Here is a 14,546-nt window from a genome sequence, read left to right as displayed (position 1 = left end):
AATAAGACCATTTAGAATTTCATCTACAAGAGTGGGCTTGAATGAGTAGAAGCTGGCCACTCTCCTGTGTCAGAGGTGACAGCGGGCCCTCTTCAGGCTATTCTGGACAACTATGTGGCCTTACCTGGTAAACTGAATGTAAGCATCCCCTATTACCCAGAAATTTCATTTCTAGGCAAATATCCGCATAAACATGTGCACACACATGCCAAGAAACATGTTTAAGAATAGCTATTCTCAGCCGGGCAGTGGTGGCGCACGCCTTTAATCCCAGCACTCGGGAGGCAGAGCCAGGCGGATCTCTGTGAGTTCGAGGCCAGCCTGGGCTACCAAGTGAGTTCCAGGAAAAGGCGCAAAGCTACACAGAGAAACCCTGTCTCGAAAAACCAAAAAAAAAAAAAAAAAAAAAAAAAAAAAAAAAAAAAAAAAAAAAAAAGAATAGCTATTCTTATTATTATTCATAATAATGTAAAATAGGAAATAATCCACCAGTATCTATCAACAATAAAGTGGAATGATGACTTAGACATAAAGAGTACATACTGCCCTCGCAGAAACCTGAACTCAGTCCCCCAGTACCCACGGTGGGTGGCTCACAACCAACCTGCTGCTATTCTAGCTCAAGAGGATGCAATACCTTTCTTTTTTCTTTTTGTCTCTGTGGGCGTTGCACTCATATGTTCAAACCTTCCCCATTACATACACACACAATCCAAACAATAAAATCTTGAGTTCGAGGCCAGCCTGGACGACCAAGTGAGTCCCAGGAAAGGCGCAAAGCTACACAGAGAAACCCTGTCTCGAAAAACCAAAAAAAAAAAAAAAGCTAAACAGAAGATTGCTATAGGAATGCAGCACACAATTTATTATATAGCAAAAAAGATCAATGACGTACTGATCTGGCCAGTGCGGGTAAGCATGTAGAGCAGAGGAAACTGATCTAGATAGTAGATTCTTCATCTTCAAGGCCACCCTCCCTCTGTGCTCTGCATTTTTTCCGCCTTCCCAAATCTCTTTCTTCTCTCTCCCAGGCTCTACCAACAGTAAACGCCAGAGTAAGTCTGCAAGTGAGGAAGAAGAAGGACCACGCTTCACATAGCATCAGTTGTTACTGGTTCCCAACTTTTTCCTCCATCAAAGAAACGGCATCACTGCATCTCATTAGCGGTCTGAGAGTCATCTCCATGGCGTCTCTCCCCTTAGTCTTTAAATGTTAACAATTCCAGCTTCTTGCCTAGGTTTCATCATCCCTGGAGGCGATGATTGTGTCCTACACCTGCTGTCTTCATGGATCTCTTTTGGTCTCCACGATTCTTCGATACCCAATTAGAAATCATTATATTAACTTATTTTCGAAGTTCAGGGTATGGCTCAGTTGGTAGAGGGCTTGTCTAGCACACACACAAGCCCCTGAAATCAACCCTCAGCACAGGAGAAAAAAAAAATCTCTGCTAAAATAACTGGGATGACGTCTCCAAATCGACCCCCTAAAGCTCAAAATAATAGCATGATTCCATTTATATAAAATTCAAAAGCAGACAAAACTAGCGGGATCTTTAGGGAGAAGTGTGGGGGCTCTGCATTGGAAAGATGTGGGGTGAGGTGTCTCCTGGGAAGCTGGCTGAGTTCTCTTTGCCGGCTTCAATGCAGCTGACACAGTGTGTCCCTACATGATTAATTCATTGAGCTGCTTGTTCATGCTGGGCATTTTTCAGTGTGTAGGGTTAAAAAAAAACTTTAATAATAACGTTTTAAAATTACATTTCTGCTAGTTTTAGAAAGAAGAGGGATTCCTGAAAGGGAAAAATTGCATCTTGTACATGTGTTGTCTCCCAGTATAGACTACTGGAATCAGGAGCCACTTTACTTACATGACAGAGACAAAGTCCCAATGCTCAGAGATCCCATGTTGACCTAGATGCGACTTAGGACCTGGAAGAGCTTCGTGGGCTCTCCAAGAGTTTCACACACTGAGGCTTAGGAACCACTAACATTGACTGTGTTGTATGTGTCTATTGTACACACACTACAGGCATGGTATAGATTATAGGAATGAACATTTATTGGATGTTTTGGAACAAATACAAAGGTATATCCACACGCAAGGAAAATATAAAGCCTGTCATACCCCTATGAAGCCATGCATTGGATTTATCCATCCACATTCTCCCAGGTTGAAGGATGTCTTGTGACATTTCAGCAATCACTAATGAAACTGAAATAATGTGGGACTTCGTGATCAGCTTTTACCCCTTCTTGAAGTAAGCGCTGGAAATCTGGAAAGTGGTTTGGATGCTTGATTTGGACTACATGGCAGTTCTTGGCTCTGGCCCCTTGGAGACCCAGGTGGTAACTCTGAAAACTATGAGCATATGCAAAGACATGGTTTCTATATGATTTCTAGAGAGTTCTCTGTCTTACATCTGTAAACTTGCCAGGGATCTGTAGCCTCTTGGCTTTACAGAATTTGTCCTGTAGAATTTCTGTGTTTGGTAGACATTTTAACTCCAGAAGCAGGTAGGGTCTTTGAGGTTTGTGGCTAACCTTCTCTGGATGCCTCAGAATGAGGGGACATCAACGAAAGAGAACTCGGGGGCTCCCATTCTAATTCTATTCCCAGCAACAGTGGGAACCTGATTCCTTTATAGTATTATTTTCCCAGTATAGACTTCTGACTTCCATATAATATTATGAAGTTTTATACTAATATAACCATTGTTATCATGGACAAGGTATGACCCGAAGAAATCCCCAAAGAATTTGGATTACATTTTAAAATTGAGATCTGTATCATCAACTATGACAATAGCTGAAAATCTACCAGGATTTTCTCTGACAATAATACATACTGTGTTGAAATCTTTGGTTATTTGATTCATCACACAGAAGATTATGTCTGAGGAAAATAATGAGTTTAGTAATCACACGAAAACCAGTATGACATATGCTAAGTTCTACTTCAGTACGAGGTCTGCAGTCAACAAACATCAATAACTGAGTGTGTGCTTTTATTCACTGTAAACTGACATCCAATGACAAGATCAGCAGACCCTCTGAAGCTTCCTGCCCCTGGAAGAGAGTAAATACTCCAGGTGTGGCTTGAAAATCATAAGGCTGATTGTTGTGAAGTCCCTTTGTACAGCAGGTTACACAGATTTTTCAAGGAAGTGGTTCACCCTTTACATAACTTAATAGTCTTACACCCCCCCCCAAAAAAAAAAAAAAAAAGAAAGAGAGAAATCCAAGTTGCCTTAGTTTCATTCTGTGGCTGTGATAAATATCATGACCAACAGCAACTTAGGATTGTTATTCAGATTTCACCTCCAGGTCACAATGCATCACTGAGAGAAGCTGGGGCAGGAACTGAAGCAGAAACCATGGAGGAACACTGCTTACTGGCTCCCGCCTTGGCTCATGCCCAGTTAGCCTTCGTATACAGCCTAGACTCACCTGCCTAGGGATGGTGCCGCCCACAGTAGGATGTGCTCTCCCATATCAATCACCAATCAAGACAATCTTTCGCAGACATGGCTCCAGGCCACTCTGATGAAGGCAATTCTTCAGTTGAATCTTCCCAAGTGATTTCTAGTTTGTGTCAAGTTGATGCTAAAAATAATCCAAAATGCAAATTGATTTTAAGTTGTATATTACTTGTACCTTTAATCAGAAACTTAAAATACCAATCTATTGACCAACCAGACTTCCCCCTTTCCTGGTAAACTATACTTTTAGATAGCCTCCCTTCCTAGAAACTGCAAAACTAATGTGCTAGAGCAGACACCTATCTGAAAGACTTTCGTGACTTGTGAATGACATCATTATCACTCACTTGACTGAGCGAGCACTTTATGTGAGATAGCAACTAATTATCACAAAGCTCAGTAGGGATGTTGTTATCCACATTTTTTCAGATATTTGAGATTTGAATAGGTAGCAGAGCCAGAAACAACTACCCTCTGAGGCGATTGGAATGGGATGGATACAGGCCAGGCACGGTAGTGAATGCTTTTAATCCCAGCACTCGGGAGGTGGAAACAAGCAGATCTCTCTGAGTTCCAGGCCAGCCAATACCACATAGTGAGATCCTGTCTCAAAAAGGGGCATGGGATGGGGGAAAGAGATAGAGTACATCAATACAACGGATGCTGAGAAACCAGGGAGGTTCTGCCTTTTACAAATACTTAATACGAGAACTGTGCTGTGTTAAAGAAAAAAAAAAATTAGTAATTTGTAAAGTGCTGTGTGCCGGATCATTACAGTAAGTTGCTGTATGTACATGGTTTCATTTAAGCCTCATATTGGCTGACAGCATAATTAATTCCCTGATTTCTCATTTTATAAATGTGAAACATGAATCAGAGACTTAGGAACCTCGACTAAGATCAATGGCGCAGTGAAGACTTGAACTGAGATCAATTTGACTTCAGAGTCCATGTATTAAGCGTGCTGACATACTGTGTCTTGGGACACACGTTAGTGGCTTTCCTTGTTACCGTTACAAAAGCTCTTTAGAGAAGGAAGGGATTATTTTGGCTCGTGGTTGGAAGGTAGAGTCTCTCATAGGCAGTGTAGGCATGGTGGTAAGAGGAAGAAGGAGGAAGAGTAAACTCACTCACTTTCTCCTTTTTATTCAGTCTTAAACCCCGACCTATGGGACGGGGCTTCCTGCCCTGTTAAAAGTATTTAGAAACATCCTTATGGACAGATACACCCAGAGTTGTGTTTTCATATGGATCCCAATTCCTACTAAATTGGTAATGGAAATTAACCATCACAGGGCACAAAATCATGCCTGTGGTGTGATGTCAATTTAATGATTAAAATATGTATCACAGTTACACTGTGAGTATATGTATAGAATAGACCAGAAGGAAACACAAAACAATTACAAGTCCTCACTAAGGATCAGATTACTGATTACATTTATTATCTTCTGCATATTCTTCCCTTGGGTCTTCCTCCTCTGCTTCTCCTTCTTTTTCTTCTCCTCTTCCTCCTCCTCCTTCTCCTTCTGAGACCGAGTCTCACTATGTAACCTTGGCTGGCGTGGAACTTGCTATGGAGAAGAGGCCTGCCTTGAACTCAGAGATCTGCTTGCCTCTGCCTCCCCAGTGCTGGGATTAAGACAAGCACCACTAAACCTGGCTTCTCTATACTTTCTTCTAGTTCTCTTCAATTTTTCAATTTTTGACAAGTCTCTGCCATGTAATCAGTTCAAAACAATATAAAGCAGGCACGTCACTAGCATTTAATGCTGAGTATCCTTTGAAATCCACTCTTCACATAGCTTTGCATCTTTCCTGGAACTCACTCTGTAGACCAGGCTGGCCTCGAACTCACAGAGATCCGCCTGGCTCTGCCTCCCGAGTGCTGGGATTAAAGGCGTGCGCCACCACCGCTGGGCCACTGCTCAGCTTTCTGTGCCCGCTCACACACATCTTAGGTAACCTCTGCCTGACTGGAGCTCACACACAGAAAGGATACTGCCACATTCCAGGCTTCTCCCTTGAACCACATAGCTTCGTCTATCAGTACCACTTTCTCCTCCTACCAACTGATCCCCAGCACTCTCCCTCAAGCCCATACCCAGCACTCCAACCAATCAGTTGCTTGGCTCCCCTGGGAGCTACAGATTAACCCTTTCCTCCCCCCCCCCCCACTTCGATATTGCCATCCCTTTACATGACTGTGCACAGACGACCTTTAACCACAAACTCTTTTTATCAACACTACTTGATCGGGTACTTCCGCCACACTTCACCTTTGTGGCGTAGAGAATGCTTCATTTCTGAGTCTCCTCTGGCCTTTCTCATTCTCTTTCCTCTCTAGATTAGAATCTGTGAGCCATCATGTTAACGCTGCAGCCCCTGTCCCCTCCCCCACCCCCGGCCCCCCATCTCATTCACCTGAAGGTAAACAGCGGTCCACCAGCTCCATTGTTTGATCCCAGAGCTATGCCAGATTCGTGCAACTGGTTACCTTGGCCCTCACTTTAAAATTCATGATTCCACACCGCAAATGGGCTTTCATCCTAACACAGCAACCCAACGTGGTAGGTGACAGACCGGGTAAAGATGATTATCTAAGCTCATCATGGAAAATTGTGAGCACTGGCCACTCTCCTTGGCTTGGGCTGTGCACTCTCAACATGCCAGCCCGTAGAGATGATTGTCTTTCAATCTTTGTTTGCTACTGGGCAAAAAACTAAACAGAGTCTTTGCACAGTCCCTTCCCTGGAGAAGGTTTATTCCAGCAAATGATGTAGACCTTGGTCTGTGTCTCTGGCGCTGTCCATGAAGTGATTCCGCGCCAGCAATCTCTGCCAATCTCTCCGCTCTCCCATTTCGCGTTACAGAGAGAAGCAGCTCCTGGGTCCAGAACACAGTTATGGCAGCTTCATTTCTCACACCGCTGGACTGACCACCTCTGTACAACGGATGTGAAGGAGACAGGAGAAGCTATAGAAACCCGAGAGGGGGCCAGAGTCAAACATTATGGGATGTCAGTCCCAGCGAAGTGTCGTCTGTCTGTCTGGTGAGTGCTTCAGTTAGCAGAATCTGAAAAGTGTGAGCCTGTTCTTACACGGTCCTTGGGTGTTGCTAAGACTCCCCCCAAGAATAACTCACTTTGTCATGGGCTTGACTGTGCAGGAAAAAAACAGTAAGCTGAACTTCACCGGGAAGGCAAAGGGGCTGAATGAAGAGAGAGGAAGTCTTGGAGAAGCGCAGCCCACTCTGAATGAGATGAGGAGAACCTCTCTCCCCAGAAGAAGAAAGGAGACACTCAGCTCCCATAATCCCTGTAGTGTGCTCCATGGACCAGTGCTGCCTTTGAGCTGTTTGTTAAGTGTGTATAAGTTCAGAAAGTGTACATACCACAAACCTAAGAATTGGACAGATTAATTCTGTCTGTTAATTTTAAAAGAGAGAGAGAGAGACTTAGCTTTTGCCTGTCTTTTATTTACTTTATTTATTTATTTATTTTGGTTTTTTTGAGACAGGGTTTCTCCGTGTGGTTTTGGTGCCTGTCCTGGATCTCGCTCTGTAGCCCAGGCTGGCCTTGAACTCACAGAGATCCACCTGGCTCTGCCTCCCGAGTGCTGGGATTAAAGGCGTGCGCCACCATGCCCAGCTTCTTTATTTGCTTTATTATATTCTACAATTGTACATAAAGATCCAGTACAAAACTTGGCATGGCAGCAAATGGTTGAAGTCCTAGCATGAGGATTATAAATTTGAGGCTAGCCTGGGCTACATGACAAGTTCAAGGGCATCCTGGGCTACACAATGAAATCTTGTCCTGAAAAACTGTGAAGAAAATTCTGGACCTCCTTCCCCGCTGCTGAAATGCTATCCTTTGGGCTTCTGTATATTCACAGAAGAGGGTATTCTGTCCAGAGCAAACACAGCTACCTCCGGCCCTTCTGTCTTGAGGGCTTTGCAAGAAAGCTATCTGCACTGCTAGCCAGAAAGGAACAAAAGCTTTGGGAAGGGCGATTGTGAAGAGGACAGAAGAAAAAGAAAAGGTATTGTGTCGTGTTTTTTGTTTTTGTTTATTTGTTTCTTAAAAGATTAGAAAGGTAAAAAAGGGGGGGTGCTATGTTTTTCCAGATGGGAAGGAAGAATTAGAAGGAAGAAGTGAGATGTCTCCTCCTGAAGTTCAAAGAGAGTGGTGGGAAGGTAGCTGTGGACACAGACGGGGAAAGGGAGACAAAGCATGCAGGACCGCAGATGAACCCATGAGAGCTGTCCTAGCAACACGAGACACCGGCTGGAGTCCTAGCTCAAGGGGCCATTGGAGCTACTCTCCCCCGAGGCCCCCATCCTTGGCCTACAGACTCTGAGTGTGGCCTTCCTGTGTCTGCCCCTGGCTTTTCCTTAAGGACACCAGCATCCCTAGTGCCTTTCCTTTTATAAAGACACCAACAGAATGGGATCCGGGCCCTACCTTTGTGAGCTCCTTTTATCCTGACTATTCTTTAGAGACCTGATCTCTAACTACGGTTACACTGGGAGTTAGAACCTCAACGTCTAAACATAATGAGCACAGTCCGGTGTAGAACAAAATCTCTGCCTCCATTGCTGTGGAGAACTTTCCTTGGTGTGCCTATCGGACAGCAGCACAGGCGAACAGCAGGCCTGAGCTGAGGACAAAGATGTGTTCGAGAGATCACAGCAAGATGAAGATCAGTATATTTAGTGCTGTTTTAGTCCGCACCTTTATTTCCAGCACTAGTTAACCATAGAGGTCTGGAGGTCTGACAGACGGGAAGTGATAGAGCTGGGCAGAAAGAGGAAGTGACATAGCTGGGTGGAGAGAGGAAGTGAGATGGCATGGCACAGAAAGGTATATAGGCGTGAGTATACAGGAAGTAGTTCTTTTGGCTGAGGATTCTAGCGTTAAGAACATGGCTGACTTCTTTTGCCTCCCTGATCTCTCAAGTTTTTATCCCAATACCTGACTCTGGGTTTTTTTTTTTTATTAATAAGACTGTTTTGTAATTCATCTTACACAGGTGCCCAGCTGCTTGGATTTTAGTTGATTCTAGATGTAGTCAAGTTGACAACTAAGACTGGCCATCACATGCTCCCACAAACCTGTGTTTCTAAGACAGCTTTCAAACAAGGACTAGCCTTGAATCCTCACCTTAGCTGTGTTCCCATGATCATAGACTGCTTACTAATGATGAAGGAAATCTGACAGGCACTGTCTTAGCTGTGATGGTGAATCCTCACTATCGTCTTGGAATCGCCTAGGAGACACACTTCTGGACATGCCTGTGAGAGCGTTTCCTGAGAGGTTAAACCAAAAAGACAAACCCAAATCTGAATGTGGGCAGTGTCATCCAATGGGTTGGAGTTTGAGACTGAATTAAAAGGGGGAAAGGAGGAAGCCTATCATACCTTTCCTGCTATGATGGACTATGCCCTCAATCTGTAAACCAAAATAACTCTTCCTCCCTTAAGTAGCATTTTGTCAGAGATTTAATTAGATGAGAGAATTGTGCATCACCAATCATATGTCAAGCAGGTAATGGGAAGTGCACAGTACTACCTGAGGTATGATCTCCACCCCCAAAATTTCAATATTCCCATGTAGACTAATCAAGCAAATGTGACCCAATACACCAAATGATGATTCTAGGTTAAAATTATACCTCCACCACTATATTAGTTAGTTTTCTTTTGCTGTTAGAAAACACCATCACCAACACAACTTTACAGAGGAAAGTGTTCATTTTGACTCATGGTCCCAGAGGGTTAGAGTCCACAGTGGTGGGAACAGCATAGCAACAGGTAGGCATGGTGACTGAGGCGGGAAGCTGAGAGCTGACATCCTCAGCTGTGAGCACAAAGCCAAGAGACGGAACTGGGAATGGTGTGAGGCTTTTTATCTCAAAGCCTGCCCCCAGTGACATACTTCCTCCAGCGTGGCTGTACCACCCAAGTTCCCAAACAGTACCACCAGGTGAGGACCCAGTGTTCAAATCCCCAAGACTATGGGGACACTTCTTATTCAAATTCTACAACCATTTCAAATTTTTCATTGTTTTGGTTTTTTTTTAAATAACAAGGTGGGGGAACCCTCCTGTTGATTGTGAATGGTAGTCTATAGAAACCAACATCTTTTCTCCACGTGTGAAATCTGTACTTATTTTCTAGTACATTAATTAACTGTGAACAAACTGGTTGGTTTTCATTCAATTTAAATCGTGGTTAATATAGCTATTGTCGCGTCAGCCTCGACCAGCAAGGAAGACACAACACCGAGCTCTTCTTTCTGCCGTTTATTCAGGAACCTTGAACAATCTTCTGACCCCGGGGAAAGCCATCTTATCACTCTGGGGAAAGCCAGCCCACGCCCTTTATAGCCACTGGGCAACCAACCCCGTAGTGCCATGTGGACAATGCCGATAGGGTCAGACATACGCAAGCAAGCCAGATTCCACGCCCAAGCCAAATAAGGAGTTGTTTATCCCAGAGAACACCTGCCATCGGGAAGGCGGAAGCCGGACGCCGGCGCCATCTTTGCAGCGCGGCCGTGCACGGCTCTCTACAAGCTATTATGTATTATATAATAAATGTATCTGTAATAAAATTTAGATTTTTTAGGGAAGGCCAGAACCAGAAAACTCATCTATGCCATCTTGCTTCTGGGGTGATCTGGTCTCTAAATACAGTATTGACCAAATGTCCACACACACATGTGTACCTCATACCAAAGACAGAAGTTTCCAAGTTTCAACAGACTTTTCTTTTAGCCCCTTTACTATGTGAGATTTAGCTTCCACATCCTTGTTGAGGTTATTATAAAAATGTGTGGACTTAATGCATGGAGTAAACCTCTTAAATGTATTTTCTCACTCAATTATTTAGACTTAATGTTTATGTGACAGTCTTGAGACTCTGAAGAGGTTTCCATCATATTCAAAGTATTGCTGCTCTCTGGACACCTCAGGGTAATTTCTGACATTACGACAAATATAAAAACTGAATGGCTGAACTTGTGGGTATAAAGTAGTTACATTATAGCATTATAAATTATCTCTCAAAAGAACCTGTTCAGTCACATATTAGAGTTCATTTCTATAACATAAAATTTCATGTCTACACAGGGAAATCTCAGGAATAGTTACTTTATATGGTTCTGGGCTTTTCTTCCAGTAGAAGTGGAAAGAATGCCTCTGGCATTACCATAGAATACAAAAGGAATGTAATACCGTACACGGCCATAATTGCTATAATAGCTATAAAGTGTGGCTGTGGGCACCTATTTAAACATGTATTCTGTATTTAATAGCTATTGTATGTAAAATGAAACAAATTTAATTGGTAAAGTGACAATGGAGTGGCAAATGGAGTGGGCACAGACGTTCCATTCTTTCTATTCACTGTAGGCTGTATTCAAGTTTTCAGGCTAACGCTGTGCCAGCTCCCATGACACCCTGTTCTGGTTTTCTTCTGGCCGCTCTGGCTCCTCAGCTTTACTTTCAAAATTCCTTTTCTTTAACTGCTATTCAAATACCTCCCTCTAGAGCCCTTGCCTGGCTCCAGCCTCATTCTACACTCTTTGGGGATCCTTCCCTTGACAGCAGCTACCCATGATGATTCCCAAACACGTACTTCGAAATCAAAGTTTATCTTCAGCGCTTCAAACCCAGCTACACATTTGTCTATTGGACATCTCTACTTGAGTGATTCACAGGTACTCAGAGCATGTGCCCACTGCTGACAAACCTTTCCGTGTTCTTCTTCCTCTATTCCCTTGATGATCAAGTGATAGCTTTACCTCAACACCAAACTCTTGGTTTTGCTTTCCATCTTATCTTTAAGAAAAGGTCTCTCAGCTGGGCGGTGGTGGCACACGCCTTTAATCCCAGCACTCGGGAGGCAGAGCCAGGTGGATCTCTGTGAGTTCGAGGCCAGCCTGGACTACCAAGTGAGTTCCAGGAAAGGCGCAAAGCTACACAGAGAAACCCTGTCTCGAAAAACCAAAAAAAAAAAAAAAAAAAAAAAAAAAGGTCTCTCACTGAACCTGGAGCTTGCCATTTCAGTTAGACAGACTAAGCAGCTGCTCCCCAGGATTAGCTTCTCTCCGCCCCAGCTTTGGGATTACAGGTAAGTGTAGTCAGCCTCCAGCTTCCTAACACACACACACACACACACACAGAAACACACATACACACCTCTGGGATTCTCTGAGACAACAACTTTTTTGTTGTTGCTGCTGTTCTCTCTCTCTCTCTCTCTCTCTCTCTCTCTCTCTCTCTCTCTCTCTCTCTCTCTCTCTCCTCCCTCTCTGTTGATTGTTCAATAAGTACATTGATTCTCTAAGCTAAATAGCTTTCAAATCTTTTTCCTCTCTCCGTCTTTGCTTTTAATGATTTTGTTGATAGCTCAATAGTTCCAGTAATTTTCCCAAAAATATCTCCCTCTTTGGGAGACTATGCATCTCCTCTCTACATTGTTGTTAGAATGATGTTCTTAATATGCAAATAATACTCTCTCCTTTCCCTGCTCTTGAGAACTCCCAGTTACTCTTAAGGGAAACTCAAATCCCTTGGACTGCGCTACCCAGCCCTTTTCCTGTTCACAGCCTTCATGCCCTGTTAACAAACCGCATGGGATCGCCGGGTCTTGCTCCACTGCCTCACACCTCACTCCCTTTGTAGGTACTGCTTGCCTTCCCTAGAACGCCTGTCTACCACTGGCTTGCTTACCTGATACCTGCTACCCTTGGAGTCAGCTCAGCACCCTCTTATCTGGGAAGCCTGCCCTTGCTCAATCCGTCTGCTTAGGTAGCTCTCTGTGTGCTGACACGATGCTAAATTTATACATCAATTACACTCTACAGTATGATAATATTGGCTTATCTTCCTCTCTGTACCTTTCACTGGATTGTGAAATTCTGAAGCGTCAGAACTCCTCCTTTATCTCTGTGTCCACATGACCCGGCACAGGATATTTGCTCATCAAATATTTATGGAATGGAATTCCATATTAAAACTTAAATTGAAGAAAACTTTCAGCATATCATTTATAGTATCAAATTTAACAGTGGTGCTGATAGCCACAATCAGACATTCATTTTTCAGGGTACCAGATAACCAGAGATCTATTGTTTTAAAAGGAGAAAGGAAGTTGTTAAATGGTCTCCAGAGGTAGTAACCAGAGATCAGGGGTAAAGGGGTTAAAGAAACATGGTCAAAGGACAAAACATTTCAGTTATGCAGGGGAATAAGGTCACGAGTTCTACTACAACTAAGTATGGACGTAAATACCCAGATGTCCAGTACTTGAGAGGCTGAAGCAGGAGGATTACAAGTTTGAGGGTAGCTGGGTTACACAGTAAGATCCTGCCTTGAAAGTAAAATTGAGCTGGAGAGATTGTTCAGTCAATAAAAATACTTGCCTTGTAAGCACAAAGACTTAAGTTTGGTTCCCAGAAACCACATTAAACATTAGAAGTCACTGGGCAGTGGTGGCACACACCTTTAATCCCAGCGCTCTGGAGGCAGAAGCAGGTGAGTCTCGGTGAGTTCAAGGCCAGCCTGGTCTACAGAGTGAGTTCCAGGATGGCCAGGGCTACACAGAGAAACCCTATTTTGAAAACCCAAAAATAAATAAAGAAAAAAATAAAGGGGGAAGGAAGGAAAGGAGGAGAGAGAGAGGGTGAGGGAGGGAGAGAGGGAGGGAGGGAGGGAAGTCAGGTGTGGGTAGTTCGTGTTTATAAGCTAGCACTGAGAGGTGCAGACAGACATCCCTGTGACTCATTGCCAAGCCATTCTATGTGACCCAGTGCGTTTCAGGCCAAAAAGAGACCGTATATTAAAAGAGATGGCTAGCACCTGAGGACTGATACCTAAAGCTGTGCTCCAGCCTGCACATATATGTGCGCACACGTGACTCTGCACACACAGGAACACAGACATACCCCTCATCATTTTTACAGTTAATATCTGTATACTATAAACATAAAATACGCTGAGAGTACATTGTATGTGTTCTCACACTAACACAAACACAAAAGGCCTAAGGGGCAATGTGGAGTAAATCTTTAGCCATTCCATAACATACACATCCATCAAAACATTGTGTTCTGTGGCATACACATACACAATTTTACCTGTTGATTAAAATATAACAATAATTGTTTAAAACAATAAAGCGGTCTACAGAAAGCTGCCATATTGGCTAAAGTTTTCTGACAGTTTTATAGAAGAACTGTCAATATAGCAGATGCTGCTCCACGTTATCGACAAGTTTTTACTTGTCTGAAAAACGCAACCACTTTTCAACAGTCCTGACATCGCCCTCACTTTCTAAGTTGCATTCATTTGAAATGTAGCTAGCTAGAGATTTAAAGAGAATGTCCCCTTTCATCATTTATGGAATAAGTACTGCAGGTTTGATCTTTATGGGAGCCATCCGAAGCAATGATTTGTGGCAACATCAGCTGATGTTTTGCAGACGACCCACATCTCCCTCAAGGCAGAACTGTGTACTCCCACATCTGACAGCCAACAGTTGCAGAAGGAGCCAGGTACCTACTCGCATAAGTTCCCGAGGCTCACAACTTCATTGTATTATGGTATTTGACAGAAATTCCTCCTCCTGTTTTCAATCATTCTTGGTTATAAAGTTATCAAATTATGAAAACATGAGGATTAGAATCTTTTTAAAACATTTTCCTGTCTGGGTTATTTTTTTTTCCCAACAGCAAAATGAGATTATTTTTACAGAAGAAGACTTGCTGAAATCCCCCACTCCTTTGTACTGTCAGTCGGCTTTTCCTGGAAAAGAAGCTTACTCCTTCAGCACAGAGAATGGGAATACTTAGCTCAGTCCTGCGGAATACCATTTCAGGGCTAAAATACGAGAAATACGATGCTCAGTCTCTTTTCTTTTTGTTCTATAAACATGGGGAAAGTTAGACAAGACTCTCCAGGACTCAAAGATTAGAAGACAGTGTTACAAAGTCGTGTTCTGGGATGGTTCAGCACCATGGACTGTGGGACAGTGGTCCACTGCCCCATGTGGCGGGAT

The sequence above is a fragment of the Peromyscus eremicus genome, chromosome 17 (genome assembly GCF_949786415.1).
Source record: "Peromyscus eremicus chromosome 17, PerEre_H2_v1, whole genome shotgun sequence".
In the NCBI taxonomy this organism is placed as follows: domain Eukaryota; kingdom Metazoa; phylum Chordata; class Mammalia; order Rodentia; family Cricetidae; genus Peromyscus; species Peromyscus eremicus.
The sequence above is the reverse complement of the archived record's forward strand: the minus strand, read 5'-3'. Positions refer to the sequence as shown.